The 15,655-nt window shown below is 40.6% G+C and overlaps 1 protein-coding gene across 4 annotated transcripts in view; it reads left to right on the forward strand.

Annotated features, from left to right (window-relative positions):
• CNTN4 (contactin 4) overlaps positions 1-15,655 on the forward strand; it is a 253,514-nt gene that overhangs the window by 36,535 nt on the left and 201,324 nt on the right. Inside the window, exon 1 of one of the 4 annotated variants that reach the window (XM_042880936.1) lies at positions 13,470-13,588. The exons of the other annotated variants lie outside the window; for them this stretch is intronic. The gene's annotated coding sequence lies outside the window, so the exon portion shown is untranslated. Of the gene's footprint in view, positions 1-13,469; positions 13,589-15,655 lie in introns of those variants that run through there. 4 annotated transcript variants of the gene reach the window in all.

Consider the following 15,655-nt stretch of genomic DNA (forward strand, 5'->3'; position numbering starts at 1 on the left):
TGCATGAGTTATTTCAACGTGTGGTTGTGGTATTTCAAGATCTGAGTGATGTGTCAGCTTGAGTGCCCTCAGCTTACTTCATTGGTGACATCCATGTAGAAATCAGAGAAGGACTGAAAGACCCATAAAAGGAGTTTTGTCCTCAAGTGAGAATAAGACAGGTTTTAGTTGAGTCCTGCTTATAGTCGTGTTAAATTGCACAATTTACTATTCTATTTTGGTAAGTTAAAAAAAAAAAAAAGTTTCTTGCTACAGCTGAAACACCAGGTATGACAATGGTTTTGACTGTTACTGAAATGGCTTCTTTGCTCTCAAATCTTTTGTTAATTGTTTGAAATGTCTTGAATGTGCCCTTAGCAAATTTCAGTTGCATCAATTAACATTTAGGAAATTCATATCAGTCCATTAGAATATTAAACATTTACTTTAGAAATGTAAATGAAGTACACCGAGTTTGCATCTCACTTGCCCCTTGATCCATACACTCATTAGGCAAAAACTGCTTGAGACAGCAAATGGTGTTTTGATACTGAAATGATAACATAAGTACTGACTGCAGCCAGTTTTAATACTGTAGCAGTTTAAGTTCTCTGCTCAGATCCATGATGCTGGCCCATTTGGAAAAGGAGAGATCTGACTAGAAATAGAAGGCAAGGCCAAGGCAGTGTTTGGGTGAGATAACAGAAATTCCTTTTAGTGCATCTGTGTACTTTTCCTCTTCTTTAAGTTTTGATTTCCAAAGTTTAAAAAAAAAAAAAAAAAAAAAAAAAAGCAATGAACAAATGGGAAATGATGCTTCTAGAAGGCCATAATTAAAATTCATTTTTGCTTTGTAGATTGAATTATTCAGTGTAGTGTTTACCAGAAACTAATAGTGAGTTATTGTTATCCATACAAAAAATAGTAATAGAGATGATGTTACAGCATGACTTTGCTGCGGAAACATTTCCCTGATCTATCTTTGTGTTGGGCTTATGTGTGTTTTTGCATCCTGTGCTCCAACAAAAGTGCTTTGGTAAATGGAGGTGTTGCTCTGAATCACAGAATCACAGAATTGTAGGGGTTGGAAGGGACCTCCAGAGATCATCGAGTCCAACCCCCAATGATCAATGTGCCAACTGAAGGAATGAAAAATATTCCTTCAAGCAAGTTTTGAAGTCTATTATCTAGAGTCTAAAGAGTCTAAAGTCCTCTGACTTTTATTCAAGAGTCACAGTTGATGTTAATGTCTTTATTGAGAAGAAAAACAACGTCTTGTTGTCTTCATTGAACCCATTTGTTGTACGTATTGAATTTCATCTTAGCAAGAACATCTTTGTATCCTTACTTTGAGATACATCTAGTGTTCTAATTTCCCATAATCACTCTTTAAAAGTAATACAGCTTGCATAAAGCTTTACTCATTTTGTTTACATAAAATAGTCTGGAAGGGATCTGTAGAGACAGAGTACAACTGCCCTGCTCAGAGGTTTCTTGTATGATGTTATTTCAGTAGTTATTGAGGACAGCTGCCACTCATACCCTGTGGCAAGAAGGCATCAGAATGTGACTCATTTCATTTTTTGCCTCCAGTGTGTAATTCCTTCTAGTCTCTTTCCATCACTTCTCATCTTCAGCTCCCTTGCCACTTCTTAGAAAATCTTTCACAAGCTATTACATGTCTCACACCCACTGCTTTAATTCCTCTTCACATGAAACAGTTCCTTTCCATCCATTCTTTCCTGTAGCATTCTTACCACTCGCTCTGTGTTTCCTTTTGTACTTGTGACTCATTACCGTTACAAGCATGCAGTAGCATATTCTAGTTGTCACTTTGCTGTAATGAACATATTTCGATAGCCCAATATTTCCAGAATACAGAGTAATACAGACAGCAAACTGTATTGCAGGGAGCAGTGAAGTTCATGGGAACTTGGATCAGCTTTGTGGTGCCCCTCTTTGAAGCAGTTCAGAGATGTTTTACTTTCGCGTTTTCCTCTCAGTTTTGTTCCTGTCATTCCTCAGGAGTTACTGCAGTTCTGCTTCATCACCTGCTTTGATATGCAGGATATTATCTTCAGCAGACTCCTTCAAGTCTTTTTACTTCCATAGGAAGCAGAAGGGAAGGATGGGGGAACATTTCAATGGTGAACAGATGCATCACTGATTTGTTTTTTGTTTAGGTTTGCCAGTATGTTCTGGAATTAAACACCTCTTCAGAGACTGATTGGTGCTACCTCTTCTTCTCCTCTGTAAAGTGTTGCTATAGCTATCTTCCATTTTTTTTCAGTATGACTTTTTGAAAAGTATGCATACAGCTCCATAGATGCAGCAGGCTGTGCACGATGGCACTTCATCGAGAACTTCAGCCCGCGCCACTCATTTCCTTCACTTTTCATTTTGCTAATGCCATAAGATGTATTGCTTGTAATTTCTCTCTATACGTGCTGATCTTAAGCTCTCTGTTCCTTAGCATCCAAGCATCATACAGGATTTGCTTTCTTTCTGGAGCAGCTTGCATGTGTTTGAGTCCCTCAGTCTTGCCTTGGGACCAAGTGACGTGCACCAGGCTCTCCCCATCACCTATGAGAGCTGCCCTTATTTCTCCTTAAGCCAGTCATCCATCTCATTGCCTTCTATTATACCTTACATATACCATCTGATATACATACATATACCATCTATATAGTTATGTTCTTCCTTATTGGCGTGCAAATCAGCTATCCTTAGCAGCGTCACATTGATGAGCCTGGCAGTGGGCAACGACCATCCCACCAAGGCTGCAGAGAAGCTGGAGAACGATGAGCCTCTCTGTCAGCATTAAGAATATTTCTTTCTTCAGCATCTGTTGAGGCTCCCATGTTGTGCACTAATTACCACTGCCATTTAATTAAGCTGCACACAAGTTGAGGATGGATGTGGTTGTATGCAGGCCCTGAAGTCTCAGCTGCTCCTGCAGAGCCAGGATTCCAGATGACACGTGTGATGCTGTGTACAGAACCAGAAGGGCTCGTGGCTATGACATACGCTGTATGGATGGATGCTGCCTTATTAAAATTTATCTGCTGGTATTTGCTATAAACCCAATTAATTTCATTAGTGTGAACTTTGTTTCTCTAACCAGGTGTAAGTGTTCTTCCTGTAATGTCCTCTGGCCACATTTGTCTCCTCTCCGGAATGCAGCCCTCTGCTTGTTCTTTCAGCTGTTGGGAGTCTGCAGCAGTTTGCAGTCATTATGCAGCGTTACAGATAACTTCAGACAGGAGATGTGCTGCTTCTCTCTTCAACAGAGTGCTGTTCAGATCTGGAGGTTGCTTCTGTTAGCAGACAGAACTGTAGATCTGGACTAAGTGTGGGCATCCCAGTGTTAGGCTGTCATCTCATTGTCAGAACTCATCACGTGCATCTGCCTGATGGCACAAGTGGCACGAGTGCTCTGGAGCTCTGGCACAGTGAGCCTCCCAATGAGATGCTGTCATCTCGGCTGGGTTTTCATTTCTTTGTCCGTAGAGCTTCCTGTAGCTTACAGTAAGCCACAAATCACGCTGTCTTTGCTCATTATGCAAGCCTGTCTCTGGTCAGGGATGTGCGACTTTTAGACTCCTGTAGGCTTTTGGATTTTGTTTTTATCTTTAGAGACCTTCCCCCTTCACCGTGCATTTACTCTCTGCGTTTTATAGATAGGTACATCTCAAGCATTTTTATTACTCCTTGTTCTCTATTTCCATCTCAGTTAATTGTAGCAAATTCACTTTCTGTAGTTATACACAAAGTGGTTGCAGTCATTTTGTTCTTATGCTACCGCCCATAGCAAAACCCATAAATTTCCAGATGACTTTCATTCTCCTTCCTGAGCCATTTTCATGTAATTCTGCACTCCGGTGCTATCTCTGTACTAAAGCTCTTTATGCTGGGTTGTATTTTTAACTAATGATGTGTCACCGCACCAGCTTGGATTTTCTTGTATCTATTCTGTAAACAACTAAAGTTCTTCTAAGGGGGAGGAAAGGAAGGAATGGTGCCAAAGAGTTGTGAGTCGTCTTCGTCTTCACGCAAGCAAAAGAGATCAGACTGGCTTCGGACCAAATTAATTAAATGTTCCATTTAGTGAAAGACGTCGGTTAGGAATAGATAATACCTTCCATCTGAAGTGCTTCACTGGTGGGGAACAGCGTCTCTGTGTGAGCAAGCGGCTTCTGAATGTTACACAAATGTCAAAGCAGCAGGAAAAGTTTCAGGGCTGAGGCTTTGCTGGAGAATGTTATCTCTTGGCAGGGGTTTCGGCTCCAACTTTCCATTAAGAGAGGCGGCGTCAGCAGAGCGCTGTGGGAGCGCAGGAGCCAGGAGGGCCGGAGCATGGCAGGATGAAAGGGGAACTCTTAAGTAGTGCTTGTGGAGTGCTGTGCCAGGTCCACGAGGAGCTGCAGAACGTGCTGTTCTGGAGGGTAACAGTGGACACCATTCCTCTTGCATTTATATGTGATGAACTGGCGGTTGTGATGTACAGCGAGGAAAGTAGAGGAAACCTTCTGGCTTTGAGAAAGGAGTTAGGAGAGGGGCTTGGTCGTAGCAAAGCGTGTGGGGAGAGGGGGAGACTGGAAGGCTTTCCTGTTTGTCCCTTGCTTTGTTGACCTGAATGCAGTTTAGTTTCTGAAACTTTACCGATCTGAAGTCAGCTAAGTGGAACATGTATCTTTATGATGCAGAAATATAACTTCAGGTGTTGTAGATTCGGTAACTTTAATAATCATTTACTGATGTAATGCTGCCCTCTGCTTAAGAAATGCCAAACATTGTTGTGCATTTAAAACAAAACATCTGTGCAGAAGAAAGACAGTTCTTTTATTTTGGAGTTTTGGGTCGCGTGCAGGACTGGGAGCCTGATCTCTGCTATCTGTGGATGAGGAATGCAAGTGCTGCCTGGACCAGGTCCATCTTGGGGGTTCCTCTGCTCCTCAGTGTTGTGGGATTTTCCTCACTGCTATTTAAAAACAGCAACAAAAAGCTTTTTGTTGCTCCATTTTAAAAGATTTCTGTAATTAGTTTGTTGTAAGAGGCTTGACTGAGAGGTCATTAGGCAGAAGAATGAAGCTAATTTATGCGTGAATATCATAATATTTCATCTTGATTAATCTGCTCGAAATAAACACCAGAAAGACAAATTACTTGCTTGTCATCTGAAGTGACTTAGTGTACTCCTGGATTGTGTCACTGTACATCAGGCGTGTTGTTTTTACTCCTGGAAGTGATAAGCATATTTTGTGTGGGATGGCAGTATTGCTTTCAGAGAGGATGTAGAAAAGCCTTGGGAGGCTTTCAGAGAAGCCTTAGGTGCAGGAGAGCAGTACCATCTCTCAGTGCTGACCTGTGCAGAACTGTGCTTCCCAGGGTTGCAGCACTCAGCCTGCTAGCACTGGATTTAATTTGAGGGACCGACAGCAGCCTGCTTCCATTTGACATGGATTTATGTAAAGTCCAACCAAGAAGGTCACAGCAGCCGGAACCTGAAGTGACAAAATACATGGGAGATAGCTGAAGTAGGTTGGAGATACAGATGTATTGATGTATAATCACATTTAGCGAAGTTTCTGGTTGCTGACTAAAGTGAGAAATATTAGAAGTGCAAACACGATCCCTTTTTCCTCTCAGTTCACTGTCACCTCTTGCTTATCTTGATGGAGCCTCAGCTTGCGAGCGTTCAGGCATGGCTGGGCCTTGCACGAGGCAGTAAGCCAGCTGGGTTGGAAGGCTTTGGACACTAACTGCATCATCAACAGCCTGACAGCCTTCTGCTGCACGCTGAGATGTAGTCCCACGTGCAAAGCATGCAGAGCCCCCCCATGCTCCTGCCTACTCCTGCCCATGGTGCATGTAGGACCTCCCCAAGCAGTTGTGCAGGGCTGGGATGTGCTGTGCATCTTGCTGATGTAAATCTGTGTCACTTGATGAGCTGTGCTGCGGTGACGCTGATTTGTCCCCAGTGATCATCTGTCTCTGTTCTACCAGGAGTAAAAGCCAATTTCAGGTTCAGGAGCTCTTTCTTGCTGTGGGTTCGTAATGTGAAGTGACAAAGATAAAGTTCTGTGTATGATATACATATTGGATATGATGTGTTCTGCTTTATTAAGAAAATCTGTTTGACGTTCTGTTACGGAAGAACTAATTAGGTCCATAGTGAGTGCATAAATTAGGGCTGCCTTATGCAGTACCACTAATTTATGCATGTTGAAGTTTGAAAATGTTCTAGGCATCTTTGGAAGAGATGTGCAGTTTAGGTAAGTTGATGAAAACTGGCAAAATGTCTGAAGGGTTACACGTACATGAAACATCTTCCCCATGTATACGTATGTAGTAGGTGGAATAGTGGGCAGGAATGGGTACGTAGGCTGCATAAAGCTCCCTGCTGGTCTCCATTTATCAGACCTGACCAGATAATTTGCAATTTGTAATTATTGGACTAATTTACTGTGATTTTCTTACAACAATGTGTGATAATTAATCTCTTATATTTTTAAAATGAATCAGTGAGCATCTGTCTCTGTAGTGACATGGAGAAAAGCAGCGAGATGAAAAGCAATGGACAAGTGCGATGTCAATATTTCTTTTCATGCTGCTAATTAGAGAAGTAATCCCTAAATTACACAGCAGGGATTCATCCTTGCTGAAAGTAGCTGAGTGCCCAGTGCTCCCAGGAGCCTGGAACATGGGAAGAGGTGGGAGGTCAGTGGCTTCCTTCTGCATCGAGCCAGGAAATGCCAATCTTTAGTGTTGTAAGCAAGAAGTAGCAGAAATGTGTTAAAGTGAGTAATTCACCCTAGAAAGCATAGGGATGTGACACAGTTACAAGAATGGTGTTCTTGAAAGGGAGGCAATAACAAACGTTGTTTGCTTTAAGCATAGCTTTATTGGGTAGAAATCTTCTGCAAATGGGAAGCTCAGCCCAAGCTGGATATGAGGAATGCTGCCAAACTTACGGTCTCGGTGGGATTTAGTTATGGATGTGCCAACTTTTCTGCACAGTGATGTGTGAAGCGCTTTTCCTGCCCAGAAGCAACATTGCGGATGTGTTTGGAGCATAGACTGTTAAGTTTCAGTATTCACCTCCAAGGCTGACTTTTCACTGGACTGAAGTTGTGAGAATCTAAACTTGAGAATTAAGGACTTCAGTCACCTACAGACTTGCAGGCATTTCATGAAGGTGATGCCTTAGATTCATAAAAGTGTTTTCAATTTATAACAGTCATAACGTGTCTAGAATATATCCTTTAATTACAACAAGGGAGCTTGAGAGAAATGAAATACACCTATAAAATGAGTAAGTGCTCACAAGGTTTTTCATTTAATCAATAGTTGTGTTGGCACTGATTATGAAAAACTTCAGTACACCGTTTTAATCAGAGATGTTTTTTTTCCTGGCACGGGGGTGGAAAATATACTGATTAATTAATTTCTATTCCTGGAATGAGACAGCCTCCCAGCAGAGCAAATCTGAACAGCTTAGTGACATGGCAATATGCAGTAAAAATGTAAGTGGTCCCTGAGTTCGTGTCATCAGACCCAAAGCAAAACCCATGGGCAGTGCTGGCGCTGATAAATGAGCAGGGCTGGTCCAAAGGAACAAGTAACAAAACTTCAGTGTTCAGGAACCTGGTGCTGCTTTTGATGTGTTGGGTTTATTGAACGCTTTTGCCTGGCTGGAAGCTTTTGTATTACTTCTCATACAAATGGCTTTTCATGTTGGGGCTCTTTCAGAGCAAAATCATCTCCTTTTTGATTTGCATGTCAGATTGGTTCCCATGCTCTGTCCTTGCTCAGCAAGCAGGACGTTGCCTTGTGCCTGTGAGGATGCAGATGCTCCCAGGTAACTGGCTTTATTTGAAGAGGTTTTGATGTGCTAGTTGCACCTAGTGCCCTTGTTAACATTCCGAATTATTATGCTAATTATGCCTAATTATGGGAAAACAAAAAATATCTTACCTTCTTCCTGCTAGACAGAGCTGGAAAGCCTTCCAGATACCTAAATACATTATTTACTGTACTGTGCTTGATTAACTGTAAGAACATACTCGGAGTATTTTCTGTTAAAGGAAAAATGAAAGGTAGAATATGGAAGCTTTCTTGTGAAGTTAACCAGTCAAATACATAAAACTGAACTACAATTTGAGAAGTTGTTTTCAGTAACCCTGTGAGCAAGGTAGCTCAGCAGGCCACTGTAGCAGGAAAGGATATAAACTGGAGTAATGGGAAAAAGGAAATGAAAGAAGGCAGGGGAATAACTTAGATTAGCTTTGGTGGCAAAATTAGGAAGCTGTAGAGAAGAGTGGACTGGAATGACTGACTTTAGGTAGGAGGAGGCTGTACTCATTTGGAAGAGGGACTTGCCCACAAAAACAAGGCATGCACATGAACAGAAATTGGCAGCAAAAGTGGGGAAAAAAAAAAATTCTGCAGTGGAGAGAAGGAAGGTAGTGAAATACTTGGCTCTGTGTAATTCTGCTCTTATTTGATTCATTTTTTTTCCTGTGGAAGCTGGAGTAGTTGTTCTGGTATCACAAAAATAGTACTCACTTCCTTAGGAAAAGAATGCTAGTAGAAAATAATGATGTTCCAGTATTGCAGTTCTTATATATTTGGCTGGCAAAAAGAAAAGTGCATGTAATTACATTCTGTACAGGTAATATCAAAAGGAAGAAAAATATGAACGTGTCTCATAGAGCTAAGGTAATGGTAATAGAAGGAATCATCTTCATGATTACAACTTCTTTTGAGATCGTCAGTATTAAGCTAAACCTATAGCATCTACCTGAGTGCATTTGCTGTTCCTAACCCAGAGGAATGTTCTCTATGCCAGTTCAGGTCCAGCTATTCTTCAGAGTTGCAACATTTGGATCATTCACTTGATGGAAACTTCAAACTCAGCCATTTAAAAGTTCAAATTGTTCACACTTAAAAATAACCTAAACATCGAAGCAATCCATATGAGATAAAACTTTACTCATTTGCACCCCTTTCAGTCCTGTCAAAATGGCTTGTTTCCAAGGAACCAGTGCTGCGTATTATGGAGCATTACAGAGAAATCATGAAGTCAAGAACGTCTTGTGCACCCACCATCACAGAAGTTGAGCACTCCAATCAGTTGACTCAAATACTCATTATGAAAGCAAACCCCTGCTGATTGTAATGAGGATTTTGTCCGCACAAAGCTTCTGTGACTGGGACTCGAGTGGTGCTTTAGACTTGTTAAGTGTTTCTGCACCTCTGCTCAAAGATAATCTTTGCTAAAAATAATGCAAATTGCACTTGTTCAAAAATGGTGGTATTTTTCCACTGGAACCAATGGACTTTGGACCAAGACATGAAACTTTTCCTACTTAATTTTAGGTTAGGATTTGTGTATGGGCTGTACTGTGCTGTCAGATGCACAAACTCTTTGATTTTTTGTGTGTAACAAAGGGGATCTACTGCTAATAGCTGTTCATAAAGCCCTATAAAACAGGAGTGTTTTATTGCTCTTTGGAGGTACAGACATAGAGATGGGACTTGTATACATACAGCTGATAATCCATGTTATGACTGAGTTGATTAAAAACTCACCTGAGCTCTTAAAAGCCATTCAAAAGAAATGCAGTTTGCAGGATACTGAAGTTATTCAGTCTGCAGCTAAAACGTTCCACTGAGAAAGGCAGGCTTTAATGAGCATTTATTTGCTAGACTGTTTTTTTTTGAATGACTGCCACTTAAAAGGGCACAAACTGCCAAGAGAAGCTTGTGGAATCTCCAGCCTTGTGGGTTTTTTTTGTTTTTTTTTTTTTTTAATTTCTTTTTAATTTTTTTTTTATCAAAAGGCTTTGAATACAGTGTAATTTCTCTTGATGGGTCTGTGAATTTTCTGGGTACTCTTTTGGAGTCAATCTGCCCATCTTCACTGTCCCACTAGTCATCAAGGGAGCAATGCCTTCCTCAAGGGAAGGGTGAACACCTGCAGACAAGATAAAAAATGCTAATTACATAAGTCATAATTACGGCTAATGAGGATGTTTTTCTAAGTTGTGCATAGGCTGCTGCATATTTCTGTATTGTGTCTGGGTATGGCTACAAAGCTCTGTTTGTGAGCACATTGCAAACTGTGCATGCGCTGCCTGTAAGATGCTCTGTGATGTCTGTAGCTGAGCAAACATCTGTAATTCATCCCTTTTCCTGTCTCTCAAGTTTAGTTGTTGAGAAATTTAACGTCGTGAACCCTCTGCAGTTGGTCTTGAGTAAGATGCAGAAAAAAGCATCTTTGATTAATTAGAGATTGGGAATACAGATGGAAGAAACCAGGGAAACTGGAGGCTTGTTTTTGAGCAGCTCAGCCCAGGAAAGGGCAGAAGCAACCTCAAGTGCCCAGCAAATGCTTCGTGTGACTGCTGGGGGTGGCTGTGTGTGCTCTGCCTCCTGCCCCTTCTGCTGGCGTTGGTGTTCCTTTAAATAGGTTTTTAGATGAGCCAAAACAGTGTCATTATTTTCATAGCGCACTGCCATTCACATTAATTAATAAATGAGCTTTAATTTTAGTATTCAGTTCTGCTTGTTAGGGAGTCTGCAAGCCATCGCGCTGCGTTTGAAATGTCATTTTTAATCCTCAGTTGTTCCCAAACGTAGCTCCCATAGCTTCATCTGATGCCATGGGGTTTTGCTTTGGGAGGCTGATCTCGTAGGTGAGCCTTTTGGTACGGCGTCTCATAAACTACTGCAAGAGCAATCACAAAGAACAAAAGGGGAAAACGTTGACAGTACTGATGTGTGGATGCCCACAGCCCTGCTGCGGTGTGCGGAAGGCTCACTGCTCAGCAATGACAGTGCCTTGGGCAGCTGGGGGCTGGCGTGGGATGCAAGTTAAAGACCTGCTGTCTGCAGACAGCCATGCTGAGAGAGCAATCCAAAGCAGCTCTGTCTTTGGTAACCTCGTTCTACAAAAAGTCTGCTGTCTGACAGGTGATGTGGTGACGGTGGTGGTTGGTTGTAGCTGTTGTCTCGGTCTGAACATGGAAAGAAAACACTTGCAAGACTGACTACGTACCAGTGTGAACCAATTTTAAATGAAGCTGAATGTTTTGTGATCCTGGATGTGTTTTGCAAAATGACGTTTGTGAGAAGTAACTCCTTATCATGAAACTGCATACATTTAAGATTCATTCGGTCACCAGAAGATCGCCAAGTATGTACTCTTAACCTGAAGAAACTCAATAAGACTTCAACATTCTGATATGCAAACTGCCAGAAACGGCAGTATTATTGCAAGTAATGGGTCATCATGTAAGACTGGAATTTGCTGGGTTGGAGAGCAGTAGGATTTTAATATATACTGCATTTATCTGTAGCTGATTTGTGAATGGTGGCAGACCTTAGCAAGCTTGACACAAATTCATTAAAGTGCTGTGCTGTGGGAGATCAGTGAAGGAAAACTGGAAATATTGAGTTGAGTAACAAAGGATGCTGCTAATAAACAGCTACTAATTTTCTCCAAAGGAAGGATAACACAAATTGAGCTTAAGCACTTGCTTTGAGGCACTGTTGGCTGTACATGAACAAAAATACACGAAGTGAGTTGATGTTAGAATATACAAAGTGTTGAAATGTAGTTGTTTATTGAATTTGCAAAGTTGTGGAAGCATTCAAAATATATTAGTTAGACTTGATTGCAAAAATCATTTCTGAATAGCTGGTAGTTCTTTTTCAGTCTTTCAGCAGTTTAGGATTTGTGCCATTTGGTTAAATCTCCATTCAATAATGGTGCATTTGTTACAATTGCTTAGAATTGCTGAAAACAAGTCACTTTGGGATTGTTCCAAGCCCCAGCAAAGTCAATGAGAAGGCACTGGGACTTGTACCATATGCCTTTGTTTAGGCACTTAATAGAATGACAAATTAAGAAGTGTTGTTTATAATGCAACAACAGCAAAGGTGTAAATTATAGGGGAAAGTATGCTTTTGTGTCTTTTTACACTTGAGGTATAAAGCAGTTTTAAGTCTGCCTTGTGCTTTCAGTGTTCTTGATATGTTTTTATCACTTCTAACCATTACAAATTCATCAAATTTACAAGCATTCAACATTCATGTAGCTACTTTGTTTTATAAGGAGCCAAAGGCTATTTTTTTTTTTTTTTTTCAGTCGTTAAATGTAGAGTGTTATAAATTAAGATGTTCAATTATTACGTAATTACACTGTTAAGTCCCCTGGAAAAGCAGCCAAGATTTCTTAAATGCTGGAGAAGCCTTACTCCAACTTCTTTGCATCATTTAGATTTGTGTAAGGAGTGTTTTTATCTACTAGGAAATGGTATTGAGGTCCATAGAGTTATGAGCATTTCCCTTGACAGATAATTTGGGGCTGTGTTAATGGACAAAATGGGTTTCTTCAGTGAGCAAATAGCCTCGTGTCACTATTTGATTTGGTTTTAATGTCAAAATAAGACTTCTTGGGGCCCTTTTGGTTTTTCCTTTGGCACTGGGAAAGCTCAATACCTGCTAAATTTCGTGGCATTAAGGAACTGGAATGTTTCTTTGTTAATGTTTTCTAATGCTGAAATATGGAGATATTCCGCATTGTTCACTGAGAAGGGAAATGCAAAGTATTTTTTTTTTAATTGCCCTGTTCTTTGCATTTATTTCTATAGTCCAGAAGTGTTCCACTAAAATGGCAGCTTCAGCTGCTATCGCTGTATTCCCAATCATTTTCTAACTTACTGCATTTGCGAGGGCTCAGGAAGTGCTTGTGATAAAAAGATGAACTGTATGTAAAAGCTTTCTGAGAAACTCGATTTTACACTATGCGAAATGCCTCTTACAAAGAATGGGTGCCTTCAAAATCTGCTCCTCAGAGCTTAAACGGCTCTGCAGTGCACCCCTAAGTTAGCAGCACGTTCAACATTATTTGCATCTATGCATCTTTGGTCTCTGTTCTTTTCCTGAAAGTGCTTCTTGTTGCGGTCATAAATCAAATCTGCATTTTGCACTAACCAGCAAGAAACTTTGTGCCGTGCTTCTGAAGTTGTGAAGTGCTCTTTTTAGCCAGTTGTCTTAGCAATTACTTGGTTGTGTTTTTATTAGTTACAGAAATGCATTTAGAATGGGTTCTCAAATGAAATATTAATATTTCTTTTAAATCTGTAGTCCTTTAGTCTGGTGCATCCAAACGTTCATTAAAAATAATTTGGATATAAATGGTATTGTACCAGAATTCAGCTCAGAACACTAATTACATATAAAAGCTTTGGTTACACTGAGTACTTGTTAAAAATAAGCCATTCCCAGTCATCATTAGCATGGGTATTAAAGAACATTACTGTTTATTTGAAGGAAGTTCTGACTCAGAGTAAGTCAGGTACCTGACAGCGGAAATGGGAAGGCAGAGCTGAAATGATTCAGGAAGAAAACAAGGTAATGAAATGTGCTTCAATGTTGGGATGGTAGGGACTGCATTCCTTTTGGGTCGAGTGTAGTGGAGTGAACAGAAGTTCTGAGATAAAAGCAAGGTAGACCTGTGAAGTTGGATGTCAACTCTGGAAGCAGCAAAAGTAATCAGATGCATTGTTTTTACTGGGCTATAAAAAGAAAAACTTTGCAGGTAAACACTAATTACTTCTCTGAAAAGAAGCAAAGCCAAAATCTGTATCAGTTTGGGCTGTTAGGCTTTGTGTAAGCTCTTTCTGTGAATGATCCGGTTTATGCATTTATTAACCTATAAATACATTTTTATAAATCTAGATGACATTTAGGTATTTTATTAACCACAATAAATGCCAGAGAAAATTGAATTAAGAAAGCTTGTAATGTGCTTTACTGCCAGTTTTAAAGTTTTGCTGAGCTGTAAATGGTGCTGCTTTATATCAAGAATAAATCTGTTTGAAGACCACAGGAGTAATTTTTTTTTTTTCTTTCATTGCCAGAGGCCCTGACCTTTCTGTTGATGACTGTTTTTAACAGCTTCATCTATATTTTATTCTTTTGATTCTGTAGAAATGTGATGATCTATGTGAGGCAGCAGCACCTTTACAGCAAGAGAAGGCAAGCCAAGTAGGGCTGGTTTGTCCTCTCCCATTTATAATTCCTTCTCTATGCCTTCTGTGCAGCACTGAGCTTGTAGTGTTTGTCTATGTATGCTATGGATTTTGGCTGCTAGTGATAACATTCAGTGTCTTCCTCGAGTGAATTTTTTTCAATGAGTATATGAGAAAGGAGGAGATGGACTCAACATGGTGCTCTGTTTCTTATGAACCCAATTAATTTTTCTCAGTTAATGAAATCCAGTGACTTCATTAATTACAGAAAACCGCTCTCTGATTTTTATGGCACCTACTCTGGAGTTTATAAAGAGTAATGAGATGGTGTAGCCAGGCAGTGTGTATGGTCTGACCCGTAAAATGGTGCAGATGAAACTCATCTTATGGATGCATGGATGTGCAAGATTGAAAACCAAAGTATGGCTCCAGGAGGATCTGGGATGTGTGTGATCAAGAATTTCTGCTTAGTTATGCTGTGTATAGATGGCAAGGAGATGGCAGGTAGTGCTTGTTCCCAAGCTGCTGTGAACCAAGTTAGAGAAACATGTAGAAATCTCATGGCTGAGACTCGTTTGGAAATAGTGCAAAGTCCAGGGGGGAAGAACATCAGTCAGTGCTCTCTGCAGCTCTTTTCTTGCAGGTATGTCGACTGCAGCTTAACGTGTTGAATTTTTGTTTGATTGTTTTCCACTGACCTTTTCCTTGGTTCTGCTGGAACATTTCAGTGCTTTGGTTTAACTGTGAGTGGGGACAAGTTTAGGGTTGTTTTCTGATAGATGTAAGCAGTTAAGAAATGAAGGAGAGCAACACTGGTGTTACGTATGTTTTCCTCCTGAAACGTTGTTAGATGACAGGACTGGCTGGAAATGGGTGCATCCATCATCTTTGCTTTCTGGTGAGCAAGCACAAACATATTGCCCCAAACATTTTGTCCTGCCATCTTTTGTTGCTCTTTTTGAAATTGTTGTAGGTGTGATAAGCATATTCTTTAAGCTCTTATGCTTCTCAGTAGACTAGTTCAGCCAAGAAATAACCGTCTTTTCTGGCATAATGTGAAATGTCCATCATCCACTGTTACTCTGAGTAATGTCCTCTATGATTTAAAATGCTTTTATGTGGACATTCATCTCAAAGAAAGAGCTGGCATTGACCGTTTGCTTACCGTGTTGCCCACAAAACCAAACAATGACTGAATATTCTTGTCATACTCTTATTTTTATGGTTTTATTTTTCAGAGTAATGACTGGTGAGATCTACCTAATGTTTTCCATTCCTTCTATTTTCCTCCTGATACCAATGTTAATGCTCACTGGTGTCACTCCTCTACTGAACAGCAGTGTATCTTCAGTGTGATCGCATACTCCAGTACTTATCCAAAGGGAAAATGAAGCATAGCCTGTGCAAACAAAGTTTGTTTTGTATGCATATTCCTGTCTTGTACAGAGTTTGCTCTAGAGAGTGTTGAGTAGTCCTTGTGACTCTGAACCGAATACCCATGTCCAAGTCCATCGTGGTAACTGACAGCAAGAGGTGGCTGCTACCAGGGTTGTGAGAGGGCTTTGGGACTGCAGTGTGAGAGGAGGTGTATTTCCTTGCCAAGGCAGGGCAGTTCCCCAAAGTTATGATAGCAG

This window comes from Lagopus leucura, unplaced genomic scaffold (assembly GCF_019238085.1).
Source record: "Lagopus leucura isolate 7727_CA_CO unplaced genomic scaffold, USGS_WTPT01 Super-Scaffold_100028, whole genome shotgun sequence".
NCBI lineage: Eukaryota > Metazoa > Chordata > Aves > Galliformes > Phasianidae > Lagopus > Lagopus leucura.